The sequence below is a fragment of the Bos grunniens genome, chromosome 24 (assembly GCF_055505025.1).
Source record: "Bos grunniens cultivar Pamir isolate PY7600 chromosome 24, Bosgru_T2T1.0, whole genome shotgun sequence".
Taxonomy (NCBI): Eukaryota; Metazoa; Chordata; class Mammalia; order Artiodactyla; family Bovidae; genus Bos; species Bos grunniens.
This window is the reverse complement of record NC_141188.1, coordinates 36,926,453-36,949,128: the sequence shown is the minus strand read 5'-3', so window position 1 is coordinate 36,949,128 and position 22,676 is coordinate 36,926,453. Positions and strand designations below refer to the sequence as shown.

The 22,676-nt window shown below is 44.4% G+C and overlaps 1 protein-coding gene and 1 long non-coding RNA gene across 2 annotated transcripts in view; one reads left to right on the top strand and one right to left on the bottom strand.

The window, feature by feature from the left end:
- The window catches only part of COLEC12 (collectin subfamily member 12), a 185,262-nt gene that overhangs the window by 74,202 nt on the left and 88,384 nt on the right, over positions 1–22,676 (top strand). The gene's annotated exons all lie outside the window — the stretch shown is intronic.
- On the bottom strand, positions 15,334–22,635 carry LOC147346065 (uncharacterized). Its single transcript, XR_015153890.1, has 3 exons — positions 22,517–22,635; positions 21,952–22,049; positions 15,334–15,469 (listed from the first exon to the last, which is right to left on the bottom strand). It is a non-coding gene; the product is annotated as an uncharacterized LOC147346065 (long non-coding RNA).

Below are 22,676 nucleotides of genomic sequence, written 5' to 3'. Positions count from 1 at the left end.
GCCTGTGCACTGCAACTAGAAAACAGCCCGAGCAGCAACAAAGACCCAGCACAGCCAAAAATAAATAATTTTTTTCTAAAAAAGGAATTTAGGGTGAGACAGGTGTTCTAACTTTAATGTTGCTGCTGCTAAGTTGCTTCAGTTGTGTCCGACTCTGTGCGACCCCAGAGATGGCAGCCCACCAGGCTCCCCCATCCCCGGGATTCTCCAGGCAAGAACACTGGAGTGGATTGCCATTTCCTTCTCCAGTGCATGAGAGTGAAAAGTGAAAGTGAAGTCGCTCAGTCGTGTCCGACTCCCAGCGACCCCATGGACTGCAGCCCACCAGGCTCCTCCATCCATGGGATTTTCCAGGCAAGAGTACTGGAGTTGGGTGCCATTGCCTTCTCCGAACTTCAATGTTATTATTAGTTTTAAAGATTTAAGTACAGAGACTTATCAGAGTTTGACCTTCCCTAGAGCTGATGCTTCCCCATGACCCACCCCCCTACCCCGACCCTGCCCCAATAAAAAAGAGAGGCCGTGAACAGTGTTCCTGCAGTGTAAGGAGGCACAGCCAGGCGGGGAGGAGTCCCAAAGCCTTGCTACCTGCCTGCTCATCAGGAGCACATCCCTACCACAAAGGAGGCACGGGAGACACGACAGTGAGTGCTGGGATTTCTCTAGGACACAGTAAAGAGACATTTAATCAAAGTGTTGAGGGAGCAGTTTGAGAGACCCATAACCTACAATATCATGGCAGTCACTCTTCCTTTCCTCTCCTTTCAACCTCTGAGCAGGTTTATCTTTCTTTTCTTTCTTTCCTCGACCTCAGATAATCCCCAAACCCTACTCCTGTTTCATGTTTCAGCCACCTACCATAACCAGTGAGTGATAAACACTTCACTCCATTTTCCTGGCTGGCCTTTGCTATTTTCCATCAGCTTTTGGTTTTTTGGTGAAACCATTCACAAATTGAATTTTTTGTGGGTCAACACCTGTAACATATCAGGTTCGAATTTTGATCTGTTAGATCTTTATGTTTTCCTTTAAGAGAAGGAAAACCTAAGAACTGGAGAATCCAGAAAAAGGTTTAAATGTCCTCTCTCCACCCTATAAATACTTCACTCACATCTAGCTTGTTGATAACTCATTTGAGGGCAGTGAAATTCAGTAGCCTGACCAGGAACCAGTGCTATTGACTATCGTTTCTCATTTATTTTTCTTCATTCCAGCTTACTATAAGCCTAACATATTCAACACCAGAGTAGCTGAAGAAAGACAGACGTGAATTACAATGTAATTAGGTTCATATGTCACTGTGACAGGCAACTGAATAAATCTCCATATTATTGCACGTGTAGCCAGAAAAAGTCTATTTATTCCACGTTTCTTAGTTCCTGAAGAGCCAGTTCCTTTTCTCTGGTCACACATAACCTGCTTGCCAGTGTCTTGTGGAATCTTCTAGAAGTTTAAATCCAAATGCCTTCAAACTTCAAAGAGGTCATGAGATAAAACAGCCCAGTATACAGACCAAGACAAGAAAGGCGACTTTTACAAATGAGTCACTTGAGTGGGTATCTCTTGTAGGGGATACAAGGATTAGTATAAAAGAGTTGAACAGATCGTTGGAATTCCATTAGCCACAAAAATAAGAGCATGTTGTTGTGTAGCACGAATGGATGCTGCAGAGGTCTGGAGCCAGGATGGTCAGGAATTGAGCCTAACTTTGGGTCTGGAGAGTGGCATTCCATCCAGCATGGAGTTAGCTTTGTGAGGATTAAGGTATATCTTGTCCCTAGATCTGGGAGAACAGACTATCACAACAATATGGGGAAAAGGGGGCAGTGACTGAAGATAGAAAATCTAGGGACTTCCTTGGATTTCTGGTGGTTAAGAATCTGCCTTCCAATGCAGGGATGCAGGTTCAGTCCCTGGTTGGGGAACTAAGATCCCACATGCCATGAGGCAGCTAAGCTCAGGCACTGCAACTACTGAGCCCCTGTGCTCCAGAGCCTGTGTGCTACAACAAGACAGTCCGTGCACCGCAAGGGAAGACCCACATGACGCAACTAGACCTGATGCAATCAAATAAATACTTTTAAAAAAGAGAAAAGAAACGTATAGTTACCAAAGGGGAAAAGACTAGGGCAGGGGGAGGGATAAATGGGGAATTTGGGATTAGCAAATACACACTACTATATATAAAATAGATAACCAAAAAGCACCTACTATATAGCATCAGTTCAGTTCAGTTCAGTTGCTCAGTCGTGTCCGACTCTTTGAGACCCCATGAATCACAGCACGGCAGGCCTCCCTGGCCATCACCAACTCCTGGAGTTCACCCAAACTCATGTGCATCGAGTCGGTGATGCCGTCCAGCCATCTCATCCTCTGTCGTCCCCTTCTCCTCCTGCCCCCAATCCCTCCCAGCATCAGGGTCTTTTCCAATGAGTCAACTCTTCGCATCAGGTGGCCAAATTCCTTCCAAGGAAATCCCAGGGCTGATCTCCTTCAGGATGGACCGGTTGGATCTCCTTGCAGTCCAAGGGACTCTCAAGAGTCTTCTCCAACACCACAGTTCAAAAGCATCAATTCTTCAGCGCTCAGCTTTCTTTATAGTCCAACTCTCACATCCATACATGACCACTGGAAAAACCATAGCCTTGACTAGACGGACCTTTTTTGGCAAAGTAATGTCTCTGCTTTTGAATATGCTATCTAGGTTGGTCATAACTTTTCTTCCAAGGAGTAAGCGTCTTTTAATTTCATGGCTGCAGTCACCATCTGCAGTGATTTTGGAGCCCCCCAAAATAAAGTCAGCCATTGTTTCCACTGTTTCCCCATCTATTTCCCATGAAGTGATGGGACCAGATGCCATGATCTTAATTTTCTGAATGCTGAGCTTTAAGCCAACTTTTTCACTCTCCTCTTTCACTTTCATTAAGAGGCTTTTTAGTTCCTCTTCACTTTCTGCCATAAGGGTGGTGTCATCTGCATATCTGAGGTTATTGATATTTCTTCCAGCAATCTTGATTCCAGCTTGTGCTTCTTCCAGCCCAGTGTTTCTCATGATGTACTCTGCATAGAAGTTAAATAAGCAGGGTGACAATATACAGCCTTGACGTACTCCTTTTCCTATTGGGAACCAGTCTGTTGTTCCCTGTCCAGTTCTAACTGTTGCTTCCTGACCTGCATATAGGTTTCTCAAGAGGCAGGTCAGGTGGTCTGGTATTCCCATCTCTTTCAGAATTTCCCACAGTTTATTGTGATCCACACAGTCAAAGGCTTTGGCATAGTCAATAAAGCAGAAATAGATGTTTTTCTGGAACTCTCTTGCTTTTTTGATGATCCAGCAGATGCTGGCAATTTGATCTCTGGTTCCTCTGCCTTTTCTAAAACCAGCTTGAACATCTGGAAGTTCACGGTTCATGTATTGCTGAAGCCTGGCTTGGAGAATTTTGAGCATTACTTTACTAGCGTGTGAGATGAGTGCAATTGTGCGGTAGTTTGAGCATTCTTTGGCATTGCCTTTCTTTGGGATTGGAATAAAAACTGACCTTTTCCAGTCCTGTGGCCACTGCTGAGTTTTTCAAATTTGCTGGCATATTGAGTGCAGCACTTTCACAGCATCATCTTTTAGGATTTGAAATGGCTTAACTGGGATTCCATCACCCCCACTAGCTTTGTTCGTAGTGATGCTTCCTAAGGCCCACTTCACTTCACATTCCAGGATGTCTGGCTCTAGGTGAGTGATCACACCATTGTGATTATCTGGGTCATGAAGATCTTTTTTGTACAGTTCTTCTGTGTATTCTTGCCATCTCTTCTTAATATCTTCTGCTTCTGTTAGGTCCATACCATTTCTGTCCTTTATCGAGCTCATCTTTGCATGAAATGTTCCCTTGGTATCTCTAATTTCTTGAAGAGATCTCTAGTCTTTCTCATTCTGTTGTTTTCCTCTATTTCTTTGCATTGATCACTGAGGAAGGCTTTCTTATCTGTCCTTGCTATTCTTTGGAACTCTGCATTCAAATGGAAATATGTTTCCTTTTCTCCTTTGCTTTTCACTTCTCTTCTTTTCACAGCTATTTGTAAAGCCTCCTCAGACAGCCATTTTACTTTCTTGCATTTCTTTTCCATGGGGATGATCTTTATCCCTGTCTCCTGTACAATGTCACGAACCTCCATCCATCAGGTTTTTCAGGCACTCTGTCTATCAGATCTAGTCCCTTAAATCTATTTCTCACTTCCACTGTATAATCATAAGGGATTTGATTGAGGTCATACCTGAATGGTCTAGTGGTTTTCCCTACTTTCTTCAACTTAAGTCTGAATTTGACAATAGGGAGTTCATGATCTGAGCCATCTCAGCTCCCAGTCTTGTTTTTGCTGACTGTATAGAGCTTCTCCATCTTTGACTGCAATTCACTCTCTTATAATAACCTATAATGGAAAAGAATCTGAAAAAGAAAATGTGTGTGTGTGTGTGTGTGTGTATAGCTAAATCACTTTGCTGTTTACCTGAAACATTGTAAACTAACTGTACTTCAATTCAGAAAAAAAATTGTTGCGTGTATCACTACTTCATTCCTTTTCCTTGGTGAGTAGTATTTCAGGTCCCCACTCAGCCTGCATTGACACCTCAGGGATGGTATCTTGTTCATTATTCTCATAGTAGTAGTGTTAGTCGTTCAGTTGTGTCTGACCATTTATGACCCCATGGACTGTATGTAGCCCACCAGACTCCTCTGTCTGTGGAATTCTCCAGGTAAGAATACTGAAGTGGGTTGCCATTTCCTTCTCCAGGGGATATTCCCAGCCCAGGGACTGAACCTGGGTCTTCCACATCGCAGGCAGATTCTTTACCATCTGAACCACCAGGGAAGTCTTAGCTGATTACTAAGCCTCAGTCCTGGGCCAGGGTGGATATTCCTGCTTTTGATGTGGGTGGTTTCCTCTGACACCGCAAGGGAGGTGGCTCCTTATCACTGGATAGTGGTGACAGTCCTGACTCTCCAGTGGTCATGTTGTGACACCACCCCAGTGAGGTGTTGGGGGACCTCACTGGGTAGAAGTCTAGGCTCCCCACAAGGGCTTTGCTGGCATGGGTAGATATGGGGGCCGCCAGTGTTTTTGAGCATGGTGTTTGGCTGGGGCACAGCTTTTATTATTTAAATGTCTGCTGTCTTGCTAGGCTACCCCTGTCCTTGGGAGAGCAGGCTCTTGTTGGGGGCACCTTTTTCATCTATGCCCTTTGATGTTGCCAGGTTGCTTGCTTCAACACTAAGCATGGAATGGCTAAAACAAACAGAAATAAGAACAACTCTCCACTATGTTGTTCTGTGGGTCCTGAGTTTCCTAGCTGGTCTGTCTTCTGTTCTCCACCTTTCAGGGTCTTCTTAAGTTTGTTTTAAATCTAACGTCCAGGGTTTTAGTTATAGTTAACAGGAGAGATGGGGAGGAGTGTGTCCACTTCATCTTCCTGCAAGCAGAAGTCCTAAGGTTTAATTTTTATCAGCTTGGTTTCTCCAGGCTCTGTATATTATGAACATGCGGCATTACTTAACAAACCAGAAGGGCACCAAACCACCTGCAGGAAACATTTGTTTCTAGGATTTATGTAAGAAGAAAAGTGCCTACCACGTGCTTGGCACTTTATGCATCATTTCACTTAATCCTCAGAATAACGCCACAGGGAGGATGTTATTAACCGTGACTTACCGAGGTGAGATCTGAGGTTCAGAGAAATTAAGTAACTTGTTCCAGATCACACAGCTAGTAGTTAGCAGAGCCAGAATTGGGGGCCAGTTTTGCCCACATTTTTCTCCCACCACTGTCAGCTTTCTAGCTCACTGACATGGAGATGATCTTTCTTGCTTCTTTTGTACACTGTGCTTAGTAAATCCCATGTTAGGTGCAAGGGAAAAAAGTGAAAGTCACTCAGTCGTGTCCAACACTTTGTGACTGCATGAACTATACAGTCCATGGAATTCTCCAGGCCAGAATACTGGAGTGGGTAGCCATTCCCTTCTCCAGGTATGTTCGGTGAAACCTGTTCAGATATGTTACGTGTATAAATTGCATAAACATGAAGGAGTCCCACACTTTATTGTTCAGTTGTGTCCAACTCTTTATGACCCCATGGACGGCAGCATGCCAGGCTCCTCTGCCTTCACTATCTCCCAGAGTTTGCTCAAATTCATGTCCATTGAGTTGGTGATGCTATCTAACCATCACATCCTCTTTCACCTCTTTTTCCTCCTGCCCTCAATCTTTCCCAGCATCAGGGTCTTTTCCAATAAGTTGACTCTTTGCATCAGGTGGCCAAAGTATTGGAGCTTCAGCTTCAGCATCAGTCCTTCCAATGAATCCTCAGGGTTGATGTCCTTTAGGATTGACTGATTGATCTCCTTGCAGTCCAAGGGACTTGCAAGAGTCTTCTCTACCACAATTCAAAAGCATCAATTCTTCGGCTTTCAACCTTCTTTATGGTCCAACGCTCACATCTGTACTGACTTCTGGGAAAACCATAGCTTTGACTATATGGACCTTTGTCGGCGAAGTGCTGTCGCTGCTTTTTAATACACTGTCTAAAAGCTTGTCATAGTTTTCCTATGCTTATAGAAGGTAATTAATAAATACCAATAGGATCAAATTAGTGAGATTCTGCGATGCTAACATAATCCAGTATTGCAATATCAAGCATGTCCATGGGGTAATAGATTCCAGAAGCAAATAAATATCTACAGAATCATAAGTCTAGCAACTCATGGGCACTCTTTACAAGAATGTTTGCATTTTGGGGGTGAATGAGACTTTTTGTAGAACCTGAAATATTTGTCTGCATGTAGAATATCCAGATAATATTTTTCACTTGTGAAAAATCATTGATTTTGTTTAAGCTTAGTAATAAGCTCGGAGAAGACAATGGCAACCCACTCCAGTACTCTTGCCTGGAGAATCCCATGGATGGAGGAGCCTGGTGGGCTGCAGTCCATGGGGTCACACAGAGTCGGACACGACTGAAGTGACTTAGCAGCAGCAGTAATAAGCTGGTCATAATTATGGAACACAATCCTTTCTGAGTCAGGCATTTCAACTCCTACTTTAGTGTGAAAGAAGTTGTGGTAAAATTCTTTCCTGAGGAGTTCTGTACACATTATGAGTTTAGACGTATTTTCTGTCTGCTGAAATTTAACTTACATGACCTCAAAATCTCTTTCCTTCTTTTTTTCTTTCCCCATTTTTTTCTTTTTCTCAATATTTGGCAATACCTGAATTCCTTGGAGAGTTTCAACTCTGAGACAGCTATGGATAATTCAAGTTTAATCCTGTTCAAAATCCACATTCAAAATCTTTTGTTTCTCTTTCTGTTTGTGAATTACGGGAGTTTCTAGTACAAGACAGTGATTGAAAAGAAAGACTGCTAATGGAAGTACAGTATGTGATGTATTATTTATTTATTGAAAATATAGATGGTATTACACATGTGATACAGATGTCTCTATTTCTCAGATTTTAGTAAGACTTGATTCTTACAGAGTTACTGGAAGAGACTAACATTTTCTGGGATCCTATAAGGGGCCAGGCACTGCATGGACTTTTTAATAGCGTCTCAGTGGTCATTATTCCTACTTTACCAATTAGGAAACTGAAGTCTAAGAGGTTTACATCATGGTGTAATAGAATTGGGATTGACACAAATCTTTCAGAACCTAAGGCCTGTGCTCTTTCCAAGACACCTCCCTCATGCCATGCTGGAAAACCCTCTCAAGCCAAAAAGCAAGGAATTAACCTCTTGCATTCTGAAGAAGACTTATTTAAAAATTCATTTCCTAGGTTAGCACCAGTCACTCAACTCCTCCTGTTGGTCAGTTGTCTAGCTGTCTAATTTATTCCTTCTTTCTAGTCCAGGGCTTCACAGTTCTGACCACACATCAGACTCATCTGGAAAACTTAAAAAAAAATAAATGTCAGGCTCCACACCACCAAGATTCTGATAATCAGCCCAAGGTGGGGACCAGACAGCTGTATGTGTATATGGATGGCAGGCGGACTCTTTACCTTCTGAGTCACCAAGAACCAGCATTTAAAGCCCTCAGATGACCCTGATACACGCAGTCTCTTCCCTCCCTCGAATTACTGACATCACTCCCTGCGATGGTTAGCTTTACGTGTCAACTTGACTACACCCAGATATTGGTCAAGCACTCTTCTGCATGTGTCTGTGAGGGGTTTCTGGGTGGGATTAACATTTAAATCTAACTAAAGAAGATGGCCCTCTACTGTGGGTGGACCTCACTCAGTCCTTTGAAGACTGACGAGAGCAGAAAGGTTGACACCCTCCTGTCAGTAGGTCCTTCTGTCTGACTGCCTTGAGCTGGGACATTGGTCGCCTCCTGCCTTCAGACTTGAACTGAAACACTGCTCTTCTTGGGTCTCGAGTCCATTGACTTTCAGACCGAAAACTTACACCATTGGTTCTCCTGGTTTTTAGGCCTTAAGATTAAGACTAACCCATCCGCATGAGCTTCCCTGGGAACACAGAGGGTAAAGAATCTGCCCATAATGCCGAGACCCAGCTTTGATCCCTGGATCGGGAAGATCCTTTGGGGAAGGAAACAACAACCCACTCCAGTATTCTTGCCTGGAGAATCCCACGGATAGAGGAGCCTGGAGGGTTACCGTCCATGAAGTTGCAAAGAGTCGGACATGACTGAGCGACTAACAACCCATCCACTATCCTGGGTCTCCAGCTCGCCAACCAGAACTCTTGGGGCTTCTCAGCCTCCACCACCACATAAAGCAATTCCTATGCATCCTGTTGATTCTGTTTGTCTGGAGAACCCTGCTTAACACATTCTTTTCTTTTCGTTTTAAAAAATGTTATTTATTTATTGGCTGCGCTTGGTCTTTGTTGCTGCACTCGGGCTAGTCTCTAGTTGCGGTGCCTGGGCTTCTCATTGAGGTGGCTCCTCTTGTTGCTGAGCACATGCTGTAGGTGCACAGGGCTCAGTAATTGTGGTTCATGGGCTTTGTTGCTCCTCAGCATGTGGGATCTTCCTGGACCAGGGATTGAACCCGTGTCCCCTGCATTGCAAGGTGGATTCTCTACCAGTGGACCACCAGGAAGGTCCTAACACACACCTTTCTAAGATTTCTAGACACCTTTCTGTGTCTGAGCTTTTTCATACTTTAGGTCCCTGGAGACATCACAAGGAAAGCACTTTTGAAATGGGGTTTGGATGGACACCCCCTCAGATGACTGTGGTCCCATCACAGGAAGGGCAGCCTGGGGAGTACAGGCAGCTTAATATTAGGTGCCCACTGTCAACTCACATCATCTAGTAACCCCTTGGGGGATCTGGAGTCAGTCTGCTCAAGGTTCTGAACAGGTGGATAAAGCTGAACTTGGGGTCTGGAGCCGAGCATTGAGTGAGGAGGTGATTACCTGAAGAGACTAGAGAAAACTGAAGCAGAGAGAGCTGCAAGCAGGTTCTAGAGAGCCCCGAGGGCCAGGCCAGTGTCCCATGCCAGTCTCAGGGAGCCAGAGAGGAGGTCAAAGTCAGGCTCAGAAGCCCAGCAGAGGTAGCCAGGATGGGATGGGGTGAAAGGGAGAAGGTAGACCAGAAGTCCCCACTGTTGCACTCTGTACCTCGTTTCTGTGGCTACCCACCATGTGGCCATGAATGGGTCAGCCTGGTTGAAAGATCTTCACAGTGGTGGCAGATTTTTCCTTCAGTTTATACAGCCCTATCCTTAGCCCCACTTTAAATCAATATGTGGCTCCGTCCTGTCTTTTGAAAATTTTGTTTTATTCAGGAACACAAGTTCATGGCTTGGTCAAAAGAAGCCTTGGTTTACAACACCATAATCCAGTTCCCCATAAATTTCTATCACACTGATAATATCTTTAAACATATAAAGTGGTGCTTTGAGATTCTATATTGTTAGAGTAAATTTTAATTCATTTTAATGTCTTGTAAATAACAGGCAGAGGAATGATATTCTTGTTTTATCATTTGTTTGTCTTTTTTTTTTTTCAATGTTTTTCCAGGCTTTGAAAACAATCACTAATAAACAAACAAAGCCACAGGAATTATTCCAGTTCGAGGGAATAAACAGATTTCAAGGGATCAAAAGAAGTCACTGAAGTTCAGCTAACAGTGCTTTTGTTACTATTGGGTTGGCGAGAAATTTCATCTGAGTTTTTTAACTTTTTGGCCAACCCAATATATTACACTAGCACCTCGGTGCTTCCTTGTTTAAAGATGAAGACATGAGAGTTTCCATTTCATACATAATCTTCCCATGGTTTTGCTATTCTCATATTTTAAAAATAAACCAACTAGAAATACATTTGGGAAAAAAGGAAGATGAACTGGAATGGATCTTAAAGTTCTTCAAATTCCAGAGCAACAAAAGACAACCTCTTCCCCCACCCCTGACTTTTTAAAGTATCATAGTTACGTGAGAACAACAGGTGACCCAAGCTGGTGCCACGTTTACCTAGCTTCAGGTAAATCGGAAGGTTGCCCAGGAACCTGGTAAAATGGGCTGTGGGGACAGTTATGGGTATTTTGGATTCAAAAGGATAACTCTTCTCTTACTTTTGCCCCAAATGGATAATTCCCTTAGCTCTCCATTCTGGTTAGCTAATGGAAACGTGACTGTAATCATCAACTCCATTTATCTTTTGGATAGAGATTTCCAAAAGAAATTAGATGGATGTGTTTTCAGTTAAAGCTGTCTTTTCAGAAGGCTGGACAGTAAATCGTCACTGAAAATAAAACAAATACTGACAACAAAACACTCTTTGCTTGATATACTGTTCTTTAGTGCCTCTAGGCAAGTGTGAATAGTATTAGCACACCCAGTGCTCTGCATACTCAAGGGTGGGGCAGAGAGGTGCTGCTAATCTGTATTTTCCCACCCTGGTCATCAGAATCTCGTTGCCTGTGTCCACATCTATTTATAACAGCCCCTGAAAGGGTTCCCCCCCTCCTCCCCATGGTCTGTAGGAGGACAACAAAGGGATTCCTTGGGAGTGATTGAAATCACACTCTGTGATAAGTAAAGGCCTTATACAATTTGCCATTCATGTGTAGATACAACAAACCACACAGAAGATAAAGTGGGGTTTGCGATTAGTTACCACTTGGTCACCCTTAGCCAGTGGCTGTGGTCCACACTGAGTCCTTTCTATCATGATGGCATCGTCTTTGGTCTAGTTTGTACTTAACTTTCCAAAGGTCTCTCCTAAACTAGTCACACACAGCTCTCAGTCTTTGTTTCTTAAAGCCTAGGAATCAAGTCTGTCCAAGTTCCTCTCAATAGGATTAGCATGCTTCTGAGTGCTAAGACTATAGATGCCAAGTGGAAAAAAAAAAAAAAAAACCCTTTTGAAGAACAAAATAATTTAACCCTTGAAGGAGAAGTGGATGCAGGTGGCTCACTGTCAGGAACCAGGGACACCAGAAGACGCTGCCTGTGAAGCCCTTGAACGCTTCCCCAGAGGGGTCACTAAGGCCATGGCTGCTTAGGCACTTTGTGCCCAATTTACATGTGTCTTTTGTGCTGTGCCTGAGCCTCCACGAGGCTCCCAAACACAGACCTAAAAGCGATCAACAAGCGTTCATGGCTGCCCGGGGTGGAGGGATGTTACATCAGCTATGGAGACAACCCTAATTCAACTACTGAGACCCTTATTATGTGAAGGCTAAACATTTCACAAGGCAGGACTTCCCTGGATCCTTTAGATCCCTGCCAGATTTCTCTTAGATCTTTTATTTTTTTTTTAATGTATATGGCTGTGTTGGGTTATAGTTATGGCATGTAGGACTTTTTAGCTGTGGCCTGTGAACTCTTAGCTATGGCATGTGGAATCTAGTTCTGTGACTGGGGATGGAACTCCTGCACTAGGAGTGTGGAGTCTTAGCCACTGGACCAAGGGAAGTCCCTAGCATAGTCTCTTGAGATATTTCTTAGAGAATCTCTGAGGAGACAATAGCTCAACCTTATAAACCAGAACATGGGATGCCAAGAGAACGCATTGTGGGTCTAAGGTCAGCCCTGGCCCTTCCCTTGCATCTGGAGACTTTTAGTTGCTGACATCACAGAACACTGAGGACAAGTCTTTGGTGACAATTAGAAAGTACCTTTTCTGTTGGTAATAATTGTGCTTTCATGAGCAACTAAGGAGTTAAGAACTATTTTACTTTTTGAAAACCTGACCTATTTCCCCTGGAATAAGGCTTGAATCCCTGTAAGGAAAGTGTTAGAGTTAGTTGCTAAGTCATGTCTGGCTCTTTGTGACCCCATGGACTGTAGTCTGACAGTCCATGGGATTTCCCAGGCAAGAATACTGGAGTGGGTTGCCATGCCATCCTCCAGGGGATCTTCCTAACCCAGGGATTGAACCTGCATCTCCTGCTTTGCAGGCAGACTGTTTACCATCTGAACAACCAGGGAAGTCCATTCCTGCAAGGAAGCCAAACGCAATTGGACTGCTGTGACTGACAGAATTTTTGGAGATTTTACAGAGGAATTATTGAAAAGACCAGACAATATGAGCAGATGAAATATGAAATATGAGCAGACAATATGAAAGATCTGAAGCAAATAAAAATATTTGATTTCACTCATTTGTAACTATTTTTTTAAATTATTTATTTAGTTAGTTTTGAAATTTTTTTGGTTGCAGCACAGTGGCATGCCAGAGTTTAGTTCCCCAGTTCAGTTCAGTTGCTCAGTCGTGTCCGACTCTTGGCGACCCTGTGAATCACAGCACGCCAGGCCTCCCTGTCCATCACCAACTCCTGGTGTTCACCCAGACTCACGTCCATCGAGTCAGTGATGTCATCCAGCCATCTTATCCTCTGTCGTCCCCTTCTCCTCCTGCCCCCAATCCCTCCCAGCATCAGAGTCTTTTCCAATGAGTCAGCTCTTCGCATGAGGTGGCCAAAGTACTGGAGTTTCAGCTTTAGCATCATTCCTTCTAAAGAAATCCCAGGGCTGATCTCCTTCAGAATGGACTGGTTGGATCTCCTTGCAGTCCAAGGGACTCTCAAGAGTCTTCTCCAACACTACAGTTCAAAAGCATCAATTCTTCGGCGCTCAGCCTTCTTCACAGTCCAACTCTCACATCCATACATGACCACTGGAAAAACCATAGCCTTGACTAGACAGACCTTTGTTGGCAAAGTAATGTCTCTGCTTTTGAATATGCTATCTAGGTTGGTCATAACTTTTCTTCCAAGGAGTAAGTGTCTTTTAATTTCATGGCTGCAGTCACCATCTGCAGTGATTTTGGAGCCCAAAAAAATAAAGTCTGACACTGTTTCCACTGTTTCCCCATCTATTTGCCATGAAGTGATGGGACCAGATGCCATGATCTTCATTTTCTGAATGTTGAGTTTTAAGCCAACTTTTTCACTCTCCTCTTTCATCTTCATCAAGAGGCTTTTGAGTTCCTCTTCACTTTCTGCCATAAGGGTGGTGTCATCTGCATATCCGAGGTTATTGATATTTCTCCCGGCAGTCTTGATTCCAGCTTGTGTTTCTTCCAGCCCAGTGTTTCTCATGATGTACTCTGCATAGAAGTTAAATAAGCAGGGTGACAATATACAGCCTTGACGTACTCCTTTTCCTATTTGGAACCAGTCTGTTGTTCCCTGTCCAGTTCTAACTGTTGCTTCCTGACCTGCATACAGATTTCTCAAGAGGCAGGTCAAGTGGTCTGGTATTCCCATCTCTTTCAGAATTTCCCACAGTTTATTGTGATCCACACAGTCAAAGGCTTTGACATGGTCAATAAAGCAGAAATAGATGTTTTTCTGGAACTCTCTTGCTTTTTTGATGATCCAGCAGATGCTGGCAATTTGATCTCTGGTTCCTCTGCCTTTTCTAAAATCAGCTTGAACAACTGAAAGTTCAGGGTTCATGTATTGCTGAAGCCTGGCTTGGAGAATTTTGAGCATTACTTTACTAGCGTGTGAGATGAGTGCAATTGTGCAGTAGTTTGAGCATTCTTTGGCATTGCCTTTCTTTGGGATTGGAATGAACACTGACCTTTTCCAGTCCTGTGGCCATTGCTGAGTTTTCCAAATTTGCTGGCATACTGAGTGCAGCACTTTCACAGCATCATCTTTCAGGATTTGAAATAGCTCAACTGGAATTCCATCACCTCCACTAGCTTTGTTCGTAGTGATGCTTTCTAAGGCCCACTTCACTTCACATTCCAGGATGTCTGGCTCTAGGTGAGTGATCACACCATTGTGATTATCTGGGTCGTGAAGATCTTTTTTGTACAGTTCTTCTGTGTATTCTTGCCATCTCTTCTTAATATCTTCTGCTTCTGTTAGGTCCATACCATTTCTGTCCTTTATTGAGCCCATCTTTGCATGAAATATTCCTTTGGTATCTCTAATTTTCTTGAAGAGATCTCTAATCTTTCCCATTCTGTTGTTTTCCTCTATTTCTTTGCATTGATCGCTCAAACCTGCACCTCCTGCAGTGGAGGCATGGAGTCTTAACCACTGGACCCCTAGAGAAGTCCCTGAACAGCTACTCCAAAATACCTAAATACTGGGACTTGCCTGGTGGTCCAGTGGTTAAGAATCCACCTTGCAATGCAGGGGAATGCAGGTTCAATCCCTGTTCTGGGAACTAAGATTCCACATGCCTTGGGGCAACTAAGCCCAGGCACAGCAACTAGAGAAGCGCATGTGGTAGACTGAAGAGCCCATGCGAACCAAAAAAAAAAAAAAAAAAAATCCAAACAAACCTAAATACTAGGAAGGTTGAAAGCAACCTGGATGCAGATAGTATCACCAAGAGCTTATGCAGTTCGTAGGTGAGAATTGCTGGGTGGAGATCACAAGACATCCGAGTGCAAGAAGGTCTGTGTCCCATTAGAGGCTCTAATGAGATCCGTGTCCCCATGTAGATAAGTCCCAAGGAAATAAAATTCCATGAACTAATCTCATGTTGGTTTCAAAGAATGCATCTTAACAAAATAAGGAAGGACAGTTTATTTTTCAGGAAGCTGTAACCATATGTTCCCAGATGCTGCCTTGCTCCAAACCTCAGGGAAAGGAGGGTTTAAGCTACTTATTTTGAAAAAAAATCCATACTCAAATGATTATTTCTTAGAACAGGACAACAAGTCCTCCAAAAGAGTAAATGTCACCAGAACAATAATAAATAATGACACACAGTCAGGCACATCTCACGTTGCACAAGCAACAGCCACGTGCTCAGGCATTTCTGCAGTGATTGAAGACACATCTGGAGAGTTGTAAACATCCATCACAGATCTGAGGGTGCATCTCAGGATTTCAGGACCACAGTGGGCTGGTTGCTGACCATTAGTGACGATCCAAGTATTCCCGAAATCTCGGCAGGACTTCTCCGGGTTTGCATGACACAGCTGAAATACTACTCAGTGTAAGAAAGGACCTGGGGGTGAAATAACCCTTCAGGAAGCCTAATAAAGAAGAAAGGAAATGTGCCGTTTAAAGCCAAAATTGCTTTCCTGAAGCATGGTCAAATCATACATGAAATACAATGGCCTCTCTCTGCCAGGGGAGTAATCGCTCATTTCCCCTCACGCCCTGGACCCTTGTTTCCTCTAAGTTTTATGGCATGTTTAAGCCCACATTATTGGTCCTCCAAGTGCATGAACTTATGACAGACCAAAAGTATCCATTTAGCCTATAAACTGTTTGAACGCACAACTGGCATGATTTAGACTAAGTCGCTCTGCTTTGAGGGCATATGAACCTATCATTATCCAGCATGCAGAGATGATCCATATTAGAACTTATCTGGGTCTTTTCCATCTTCTGTAGCAGTGGTCCCCAACCTTTCTGGCACCAGAGATCAGTTTTGTGGAAGACCAGTTTTTCCATGGTGGGGAATGGTTTCCGTGTATTACATTTACTGTAATGTAATTTACTGTACTTTATTTCTGTTATTATTACATCAGCTACACCTCAGATCATCGGGGATTAGGTCCCAGAGGTGGGGAACCTCTGTTCTAGATGCCCGCTCTCTCCAGCCTTTTTTTTGGGCAATCTCATTCCTCCCAGTAATACTGGCAGACCTGAAGTAGGGACACAGATGGAGATGAAGAGGGTTCTCTATTTATACTAAAAGAGAGCAGCAAGTCCTTGCTGAAACCATGTCAGGAGTTCCTATAGACTCTGAATACGTAGAACTTCCCTGGTGGCTCGTTGGTAAAGAATTCACCTGCAATGCAGGAGACCCAGGTTCAATCCCTGGGTCGGGAAGATCCCCTGGAGGAAGAGATGGCAACTTACTCCGTATTCTTGTCTGGAGAATTCCACGGACACAGGAGCCTGGTGGGCTACAGTCCGTGGCCCACGGATTACAGTCCACAGCTTAGTCAGACACGACAGCATCACCACTGCGGCTGCCACTCTGAGAGACCCTTTAACTAGGGCTGTCTGAGAACTGAGCCAGACAGGGGTCTGTCCTAGGTTGGGTTCAGTTCAGTTCAGTTCAGTCGCTTAGTTGTGTCCGACTCTCTTTGATCCCATGGACTGCAGCACGCCAGGCCTCCCTGTCTATCACCAACTCCCAGAGTTTACCCAAACTCATGTCCATTGAGTTGGTGATGGCATCCAGCAATCTCATCCTCTGTCGTCCCCTTCTCCTCCTGCCCTCAATCTTTCCCAGCATCAGGGTCTTTTTAAGTGAGTCATCTCTTCACATCAGGTGGCCAAAGTATTGGAGTTTCAGCTTCAACATCAGTCCTTCCAATGAACACTCAGGACTGATCTCCTTTAGGATGGACCGGTTGGATCTCCTTGCAGTCCAAGGGACTCTCAAGAGTCTTCTCCAACACCACGGTTCAAAAGTATCAATTCTTCAGCACTCAGCTTTATTTATAGTCCAACTCTCACATCCATACATGACCACTGGAAAAACCATAGCGTTGACTAGATGGACCTTTGTTGGCAAAGTAATGTCTCTGCTTTTTAATATGCTGTCTAGGTTGGTCATATCTTTCCTTCCAAGGAGTAAGCGTCTTTTGATTTCATGGCTGTAGTCACCATCTGCAGTGATTATGGAGCCCCCAAAAATAAAGTTTGCCACTGTTTCCCCATCTATTTGCCATGAAGTGATGGGACCAGATGCCATGATCTTAGTTTTCTAAATGTTGAGCTTTAAGCCAACTTTTTCACTCTCCTCTTTCACTTTCATCAAGAGGCTCTTTAGTTCTTCTTCACTTTCTGCCATAAGGATGGTGTCATCTGCATATCTAGATCGGGTTAGTCCCAAGTAAACTGTGAAGCAGATGACAATTAATTTCCCACCACTCTCCTCCTCACATATCCGTCCCAGGCTGGGGCAGGGGACCTTGCTCCTTCTCAACACCTGGCATCTGCCTGGATTGAAAAACTCCACTTAACGAACAACTGGTAACAGCACAAAGCCCAGTCTCACCCTGCAGCATCTGTCTTTTAACCAGGGTTAAAACTCAAGCCAACAACCTGCCAGAGAGACTTAGAGAAAGCTTCAGATGAAGGTGGGCACCATGTGTGTTCCGTTCCTGTGTATCTCCCCCAGGGTCTGACCCTTCAGAAGAATTCAGTAAATATTTGCTAAATGGATGAATAAATAAGTGAATGACATGACCGGGGGTGGCAGAGCACCACCTGCTCTTGGAGCTGATTTCGCAAGAAAGGACTCTAGCTTCCAGCTGCAGCAGCCAGAGGATGGAGGAGAAGGAGCCTCCTGGCCCCCACTTCACCACCACGCACACCCACCCAGTCTCTAGTGCTGGGGATCCCATCTTCCCACCGCCACCCCAAGCCATCTGAAGTTCACTCTGTCCGTAGCATCTTACTCTCTGCCTGAGACCAGCAGGGTAGAAAACATCCCCGACCTTAGAACCCTGTGGTGCATTTTCCAGCATGGCATTTTGGGTTCGGGTTCTTGTGTGCTGTTTTGGGGTTGTTGTGTTTGGTTGGTTTGGAGCTGCTGATGTGGAGTAGCCCGGTTTCTATGGGTGGCTCTGAGATGCCTGGCATTATTTGGACCGACTCTGTTGTCTTAAATTGGTAACAAGATCAGAGGGATCTGGATATGTTAAGTTAGGTTTCAGGTCTGGATACTGCATCTAGGCTGGTATTTGATTCTTTCCTTCTTGTCTTATTTAAGTCCACAAGTATATAAACACATCCAAGTAGAGAGAAAAGAGGCAGCACTTGGATGAGGGCAAAGCCATCATATTACATATCTCCTCACCCCAGCCCAGAAAATGTGGAGGTTTCCCCATCTCTGTTCCTATCTTTGATTGGCATCAATGTCACTATCGCTTTTTGTATAATTCATGACTTCTGTGAATTTCTTTGTGCATGTCACCACACCAATGTGTATAAGCTAACTTAGGGTCAGCTTATGGTTAACTGGGGCTTCCCTGGTGGCTCAGATGGTGAAGACTTTACCTGAAGTGAAGGAGACCCAGGTTTGATCCCAGGTTTGGGAAGATCCCCTAGAGAAGGGGATGGCAACCCACTCCAGTATTCTTGCCTGGAGAATCCCATGAACAGAGGAGCCTGGTGGCACAGTCTGTGAGGTAGCAAAGAGTTGGACATGACTGAGCAACTAACACCTTCACTTCACTTTCAACTAGTTCCTCTAATTCTTCCCCAGCTTGAACCCTCCTTTCCCATCCGTGAGGTCTTCCCATGGCTGACCTTGCTGTAGGCAGCTACCCACCCCCTGCCACCAGGTCCCTTCCTGCATCAGGACCACTGAGTGAGCAGAGCTGCTCCCACTCTCCGAGGGAGCCTGGGTGGGGCACACTGGTTATTTTCAAGCATTAAAGAAAAGTCTTCACAGGCAACAGAGAAGAAATCTGCTGATCTTGGGGTTTTAGCAGAGAAGTGGGTGGAAAGGGAATTTGCTGCTTGTTCCTTTCATCTTCACGGTGGTTGCTTGTCTTGGATAAAGTAGCAACATTCCTCTAAAACTAGAAATTGTGACCCTTGAGATTGAATGTGTCTATTTTTTCAAACCCAGAAGAATCTGGCAAAATCAGTTTACTGGAGGTGTGAAGACTGCAGATACAACTGTTACTGGAAGAGAGGAGGTATGGGCCAATGGGTGGAGGAACAGCAGACACCCTCCAGTGCCTCATGGTTCCCATGCTTCCTTGATATTCTGTGGAGGAAAGACGTATAGGGGGAAGAAATCCATTTGGGGGTTTTTTAACCTAAAAAGTTAGGTCGTATACCTTGATGCTTTCATATTGTGGTGCTGGAGAAGACTCTTGAGAGACCCTTGGACTGCAAAGAGATCAAATCAGTCAATCTTAAAGGACATCAACCCTGACTATTCAGTGGAAGGACTGATGCTAAAGCTGAAGCTCCAATACTTTGGTTAGCTGATTCGAAGACTGACTCATTGGAAAAGACCCTGATGCTGGGAAAGATTGAGGGCAGGAGGAGAAGGGGGCAACAGAGGATGAGATGATTATATGGCATCACTGACTCAATGGACGTGAATTTGAACAAACTCCAGGAGACGGTGGAGCCTGGCATACTGCAATCCATGGAGTTGCAAAGAGCCAGACAACAGCAATAACATACCTTACCTGCTTCCCTTTGGAGGCATTTGAGACATTTGGACATGTTCAGTAGCTTCCCTTCCCTTGTTGGAAAGGGTGCTAAACCAGAAATGATGTAGATGTGGAATCAACTGTGAAAGGAGCATTTTTCTGGCAGCCCCCAAACCCTCTGTGTTTTTTTCCTGACATGGTATTAACCCTGACTGAATGATCAGGCTAGTCTTTAATTTTTTCAGAAAAAAAAATTTTTTTTTTTTTTTTTTTTTTGTAATTGACATATAGTTGATTTACAATGTTGTGTCTATTTACTTTTAAATTTGTGGCCATGCCCTGCAGCATGCGGGATCCTAGTTCCCCCATCAGGGGTCAAACCCGCATCCCCTTCGTTGGAAGGTGGAGTCTTAACCACTAGACCACCAGGGAAGTCCCCAGTCTTTAGTCTTTTTTCTCCAAGTTTTCCAGTTCAAAGGCAGAGAGTGTTCTGTGCCTGGTTAAATGGATTTACCAGTTGTATTATCTAGTTTTTAACCTTCACAAAATGGATACTGGGCTTGAAAAGACTCCCATAAAGGAATCTGAGATTAGAGATAACACTCTAATGATACAGTTCCCAGGAAAACCAAACAAAAATGGTGGAAGTAGCCCTCCTGCTGAACCCATTGCAGAATGTTTTCCAACCACACATCAAGGTCACTGTGTTACAAAGTAGAAACAGTGGCAGTCTAATTTGATTTGCCAAGCAGTTGGCCAGAAAACCTCCCAAACATGTGAAAATGTCCCTGGGAATCCGGATGAAAATTTACATGTATAATTACTTTGTGTTTCAGTTGCTCTGTTATGTCTAACTCTCTTTGGATAAATCTCAAAGTCTATTTTGTGCCCTGAACTATTAAATCACCAGCTCCGGGATTGGTGATGGACAGGGAGGCCTGGTGTGCTGCAGTCCATGGAGTTGCAAAGAGTCAGACATAACTGAGCAACTGAACTGAACTGAACTGTTAAATAATGACAGTAGCCTGTGTAGATAATGTACATGTTAACAAACAAAGAACAGAAAAAAATGGGACTTCCCTGGTGGTCCGGTGGCTAAGACTGCACTCTCAATGCCAGGGGCCTGAGTTCGATCCCTGGTCAGGGAACTAGATCCTTTGTGTCGCAACTGGAAGATCCTGCAAGCCATAACAAAAATTGAAAATCTTTCGTGCTGTAACTACGACCTGGCACACCCAAACAGATAAATATTTTTTTTAAGTATTTTTAAAAGTAAGGAATAGGGGGATATATGTTCAAAATGAGTAGAACCCATTGCTCTAGGAAATGGCATCTCCTGAGATGGCTGGTCAAAGGCTGCTGGCATGTCCAAAGTTAGAAGTGGCCTCAGAGGACAGGCCTGCCTGCAAACGAAGTGTGAGGGATGATGGAGGCCACTGGTGAAAAGTGCAGAGCGGGGAGGACATTCTGTAGAGACCAGGAGGATGGGAAATCGTCCACGTTTCCAGAGATACAAAGAACTAAGGAAGGACCTGAGGAAAATGGATGCCAAAGAACACCAAAAGAACAGTTCTGTCTTGGAGGTGGGTCTAAAGCAAAATGAATACTTCCAGGTCCCCTGGCCACACAGAGACCCATTGATTCTCAAATAATTCAAGGCAGCCTCTCTGTGCAGAGGTCTAGCCTTCAGGGAACCCAGACTGGGGTACACGTTGATTCGAACCTTTGGCCTCTTGCCTTTAATCATACTGGAATGTGTGGCCTGTTCTAGTTAAGGCAAGCACACTTTAGGGTTTCCCTGGAGGCTCAGATGATAAAGGTGAGCAAACTTTAGAACGTCCATCAGTTTTCAAGATTTCTGGGAAGAAAATGCTGATGATCTCATGCCAGTGTTGCCACATTCCTTTGTGTAGGTTTTGCTTTGCAGAAAGGCTCCCGGAAGGGCTGAGCTGCCTGAAGGGGGCACATTTTTATAACTCACACAAAGTCACCTATGTGGACCTGCCATGGCCATGACCTTGCTGTGACTTTTTTTGCCTAATAGAGCTGAAATTGGAAGAAAAAAAAAAGATCCAGCAGACAAAACACTAAGTCTGATGGAATTTCCCCTTTCCAACAGGAGTGTGGCTTGGGGTGCACGTGCGCTCAGTCATGTCTCTCTTCTAACCTTGTGGACTCGACAGCAACCTGCCAGCCTCCTCTGTCCATGGGATTTCCCAGGCAAGAATTCTGGAGTGGGTTGCCATTCCCTTCTGCAGGGCATCTTCCCAACCCAGGGATTGAACCGGCATCTCCTGTGTGACAGGCGGATTCTTTACCACAGGGGAAGCCCGTGGCTTGAGGTAGGCTCTGGTAAAGTAGGTTCACAGGGCACTCACCTTCAGTGTTGTTACAGAGGTCCCTTGAAATAGGATTAGGTAGCGGAGAGAAATGCAGGTGAAATATACGCTGTAGTCACCAAGCTCCATCCGAGAGTCTACAGAAATTCAGAAAAAGAAAGCACATCCATTCTGTTTTGTGAGCAAGACTTTTGTTTTTAAACTTTTTACTTTATATTGGAGTATACCTGATTAACAATGTTGTGATGGTTTCAGGTGAGCAGCGAAGGGACTCAGCCACACATATACAGGTATCCATTCTCCCCCAGACTCCCCTCCCATCCAGCCTGCCACCTAACATTGAGCACTGAGCAGAGTTCCCTGTGCTATACAGTAGGTCCTTGTTGGTTATCCATTTTATGACCAAGACTTTTGGAGGGGTTGCACAAACGCTGTTGATTTCCAGAAGCTAACAACCCACATTTTCCCATTCATTGCGTGTGGCCTGTCTTTCCCAAATGCATTTTCTTTGGGGTCCTCACCAAAGAAGGACAAAGAGTTCATTGCCACTCTAGCTGGAAAGTGACAGAAGAGTTCAGTGGAGGCTGGAGTGGATGTCACCTACATTTGCAAAGCTCATGGTAAAGTCTTCAAACTACGCAGCTTGACAGCTTCGGACCAGCGCCTTGGCCGTGGGCTTGGGGTTGCAGAGGGCCTGTAAATTGCACCGTAATGGCTGGTGCCTCATCAGGAATAAACATGTGCTTTGAGTTTTCCAAATGAGT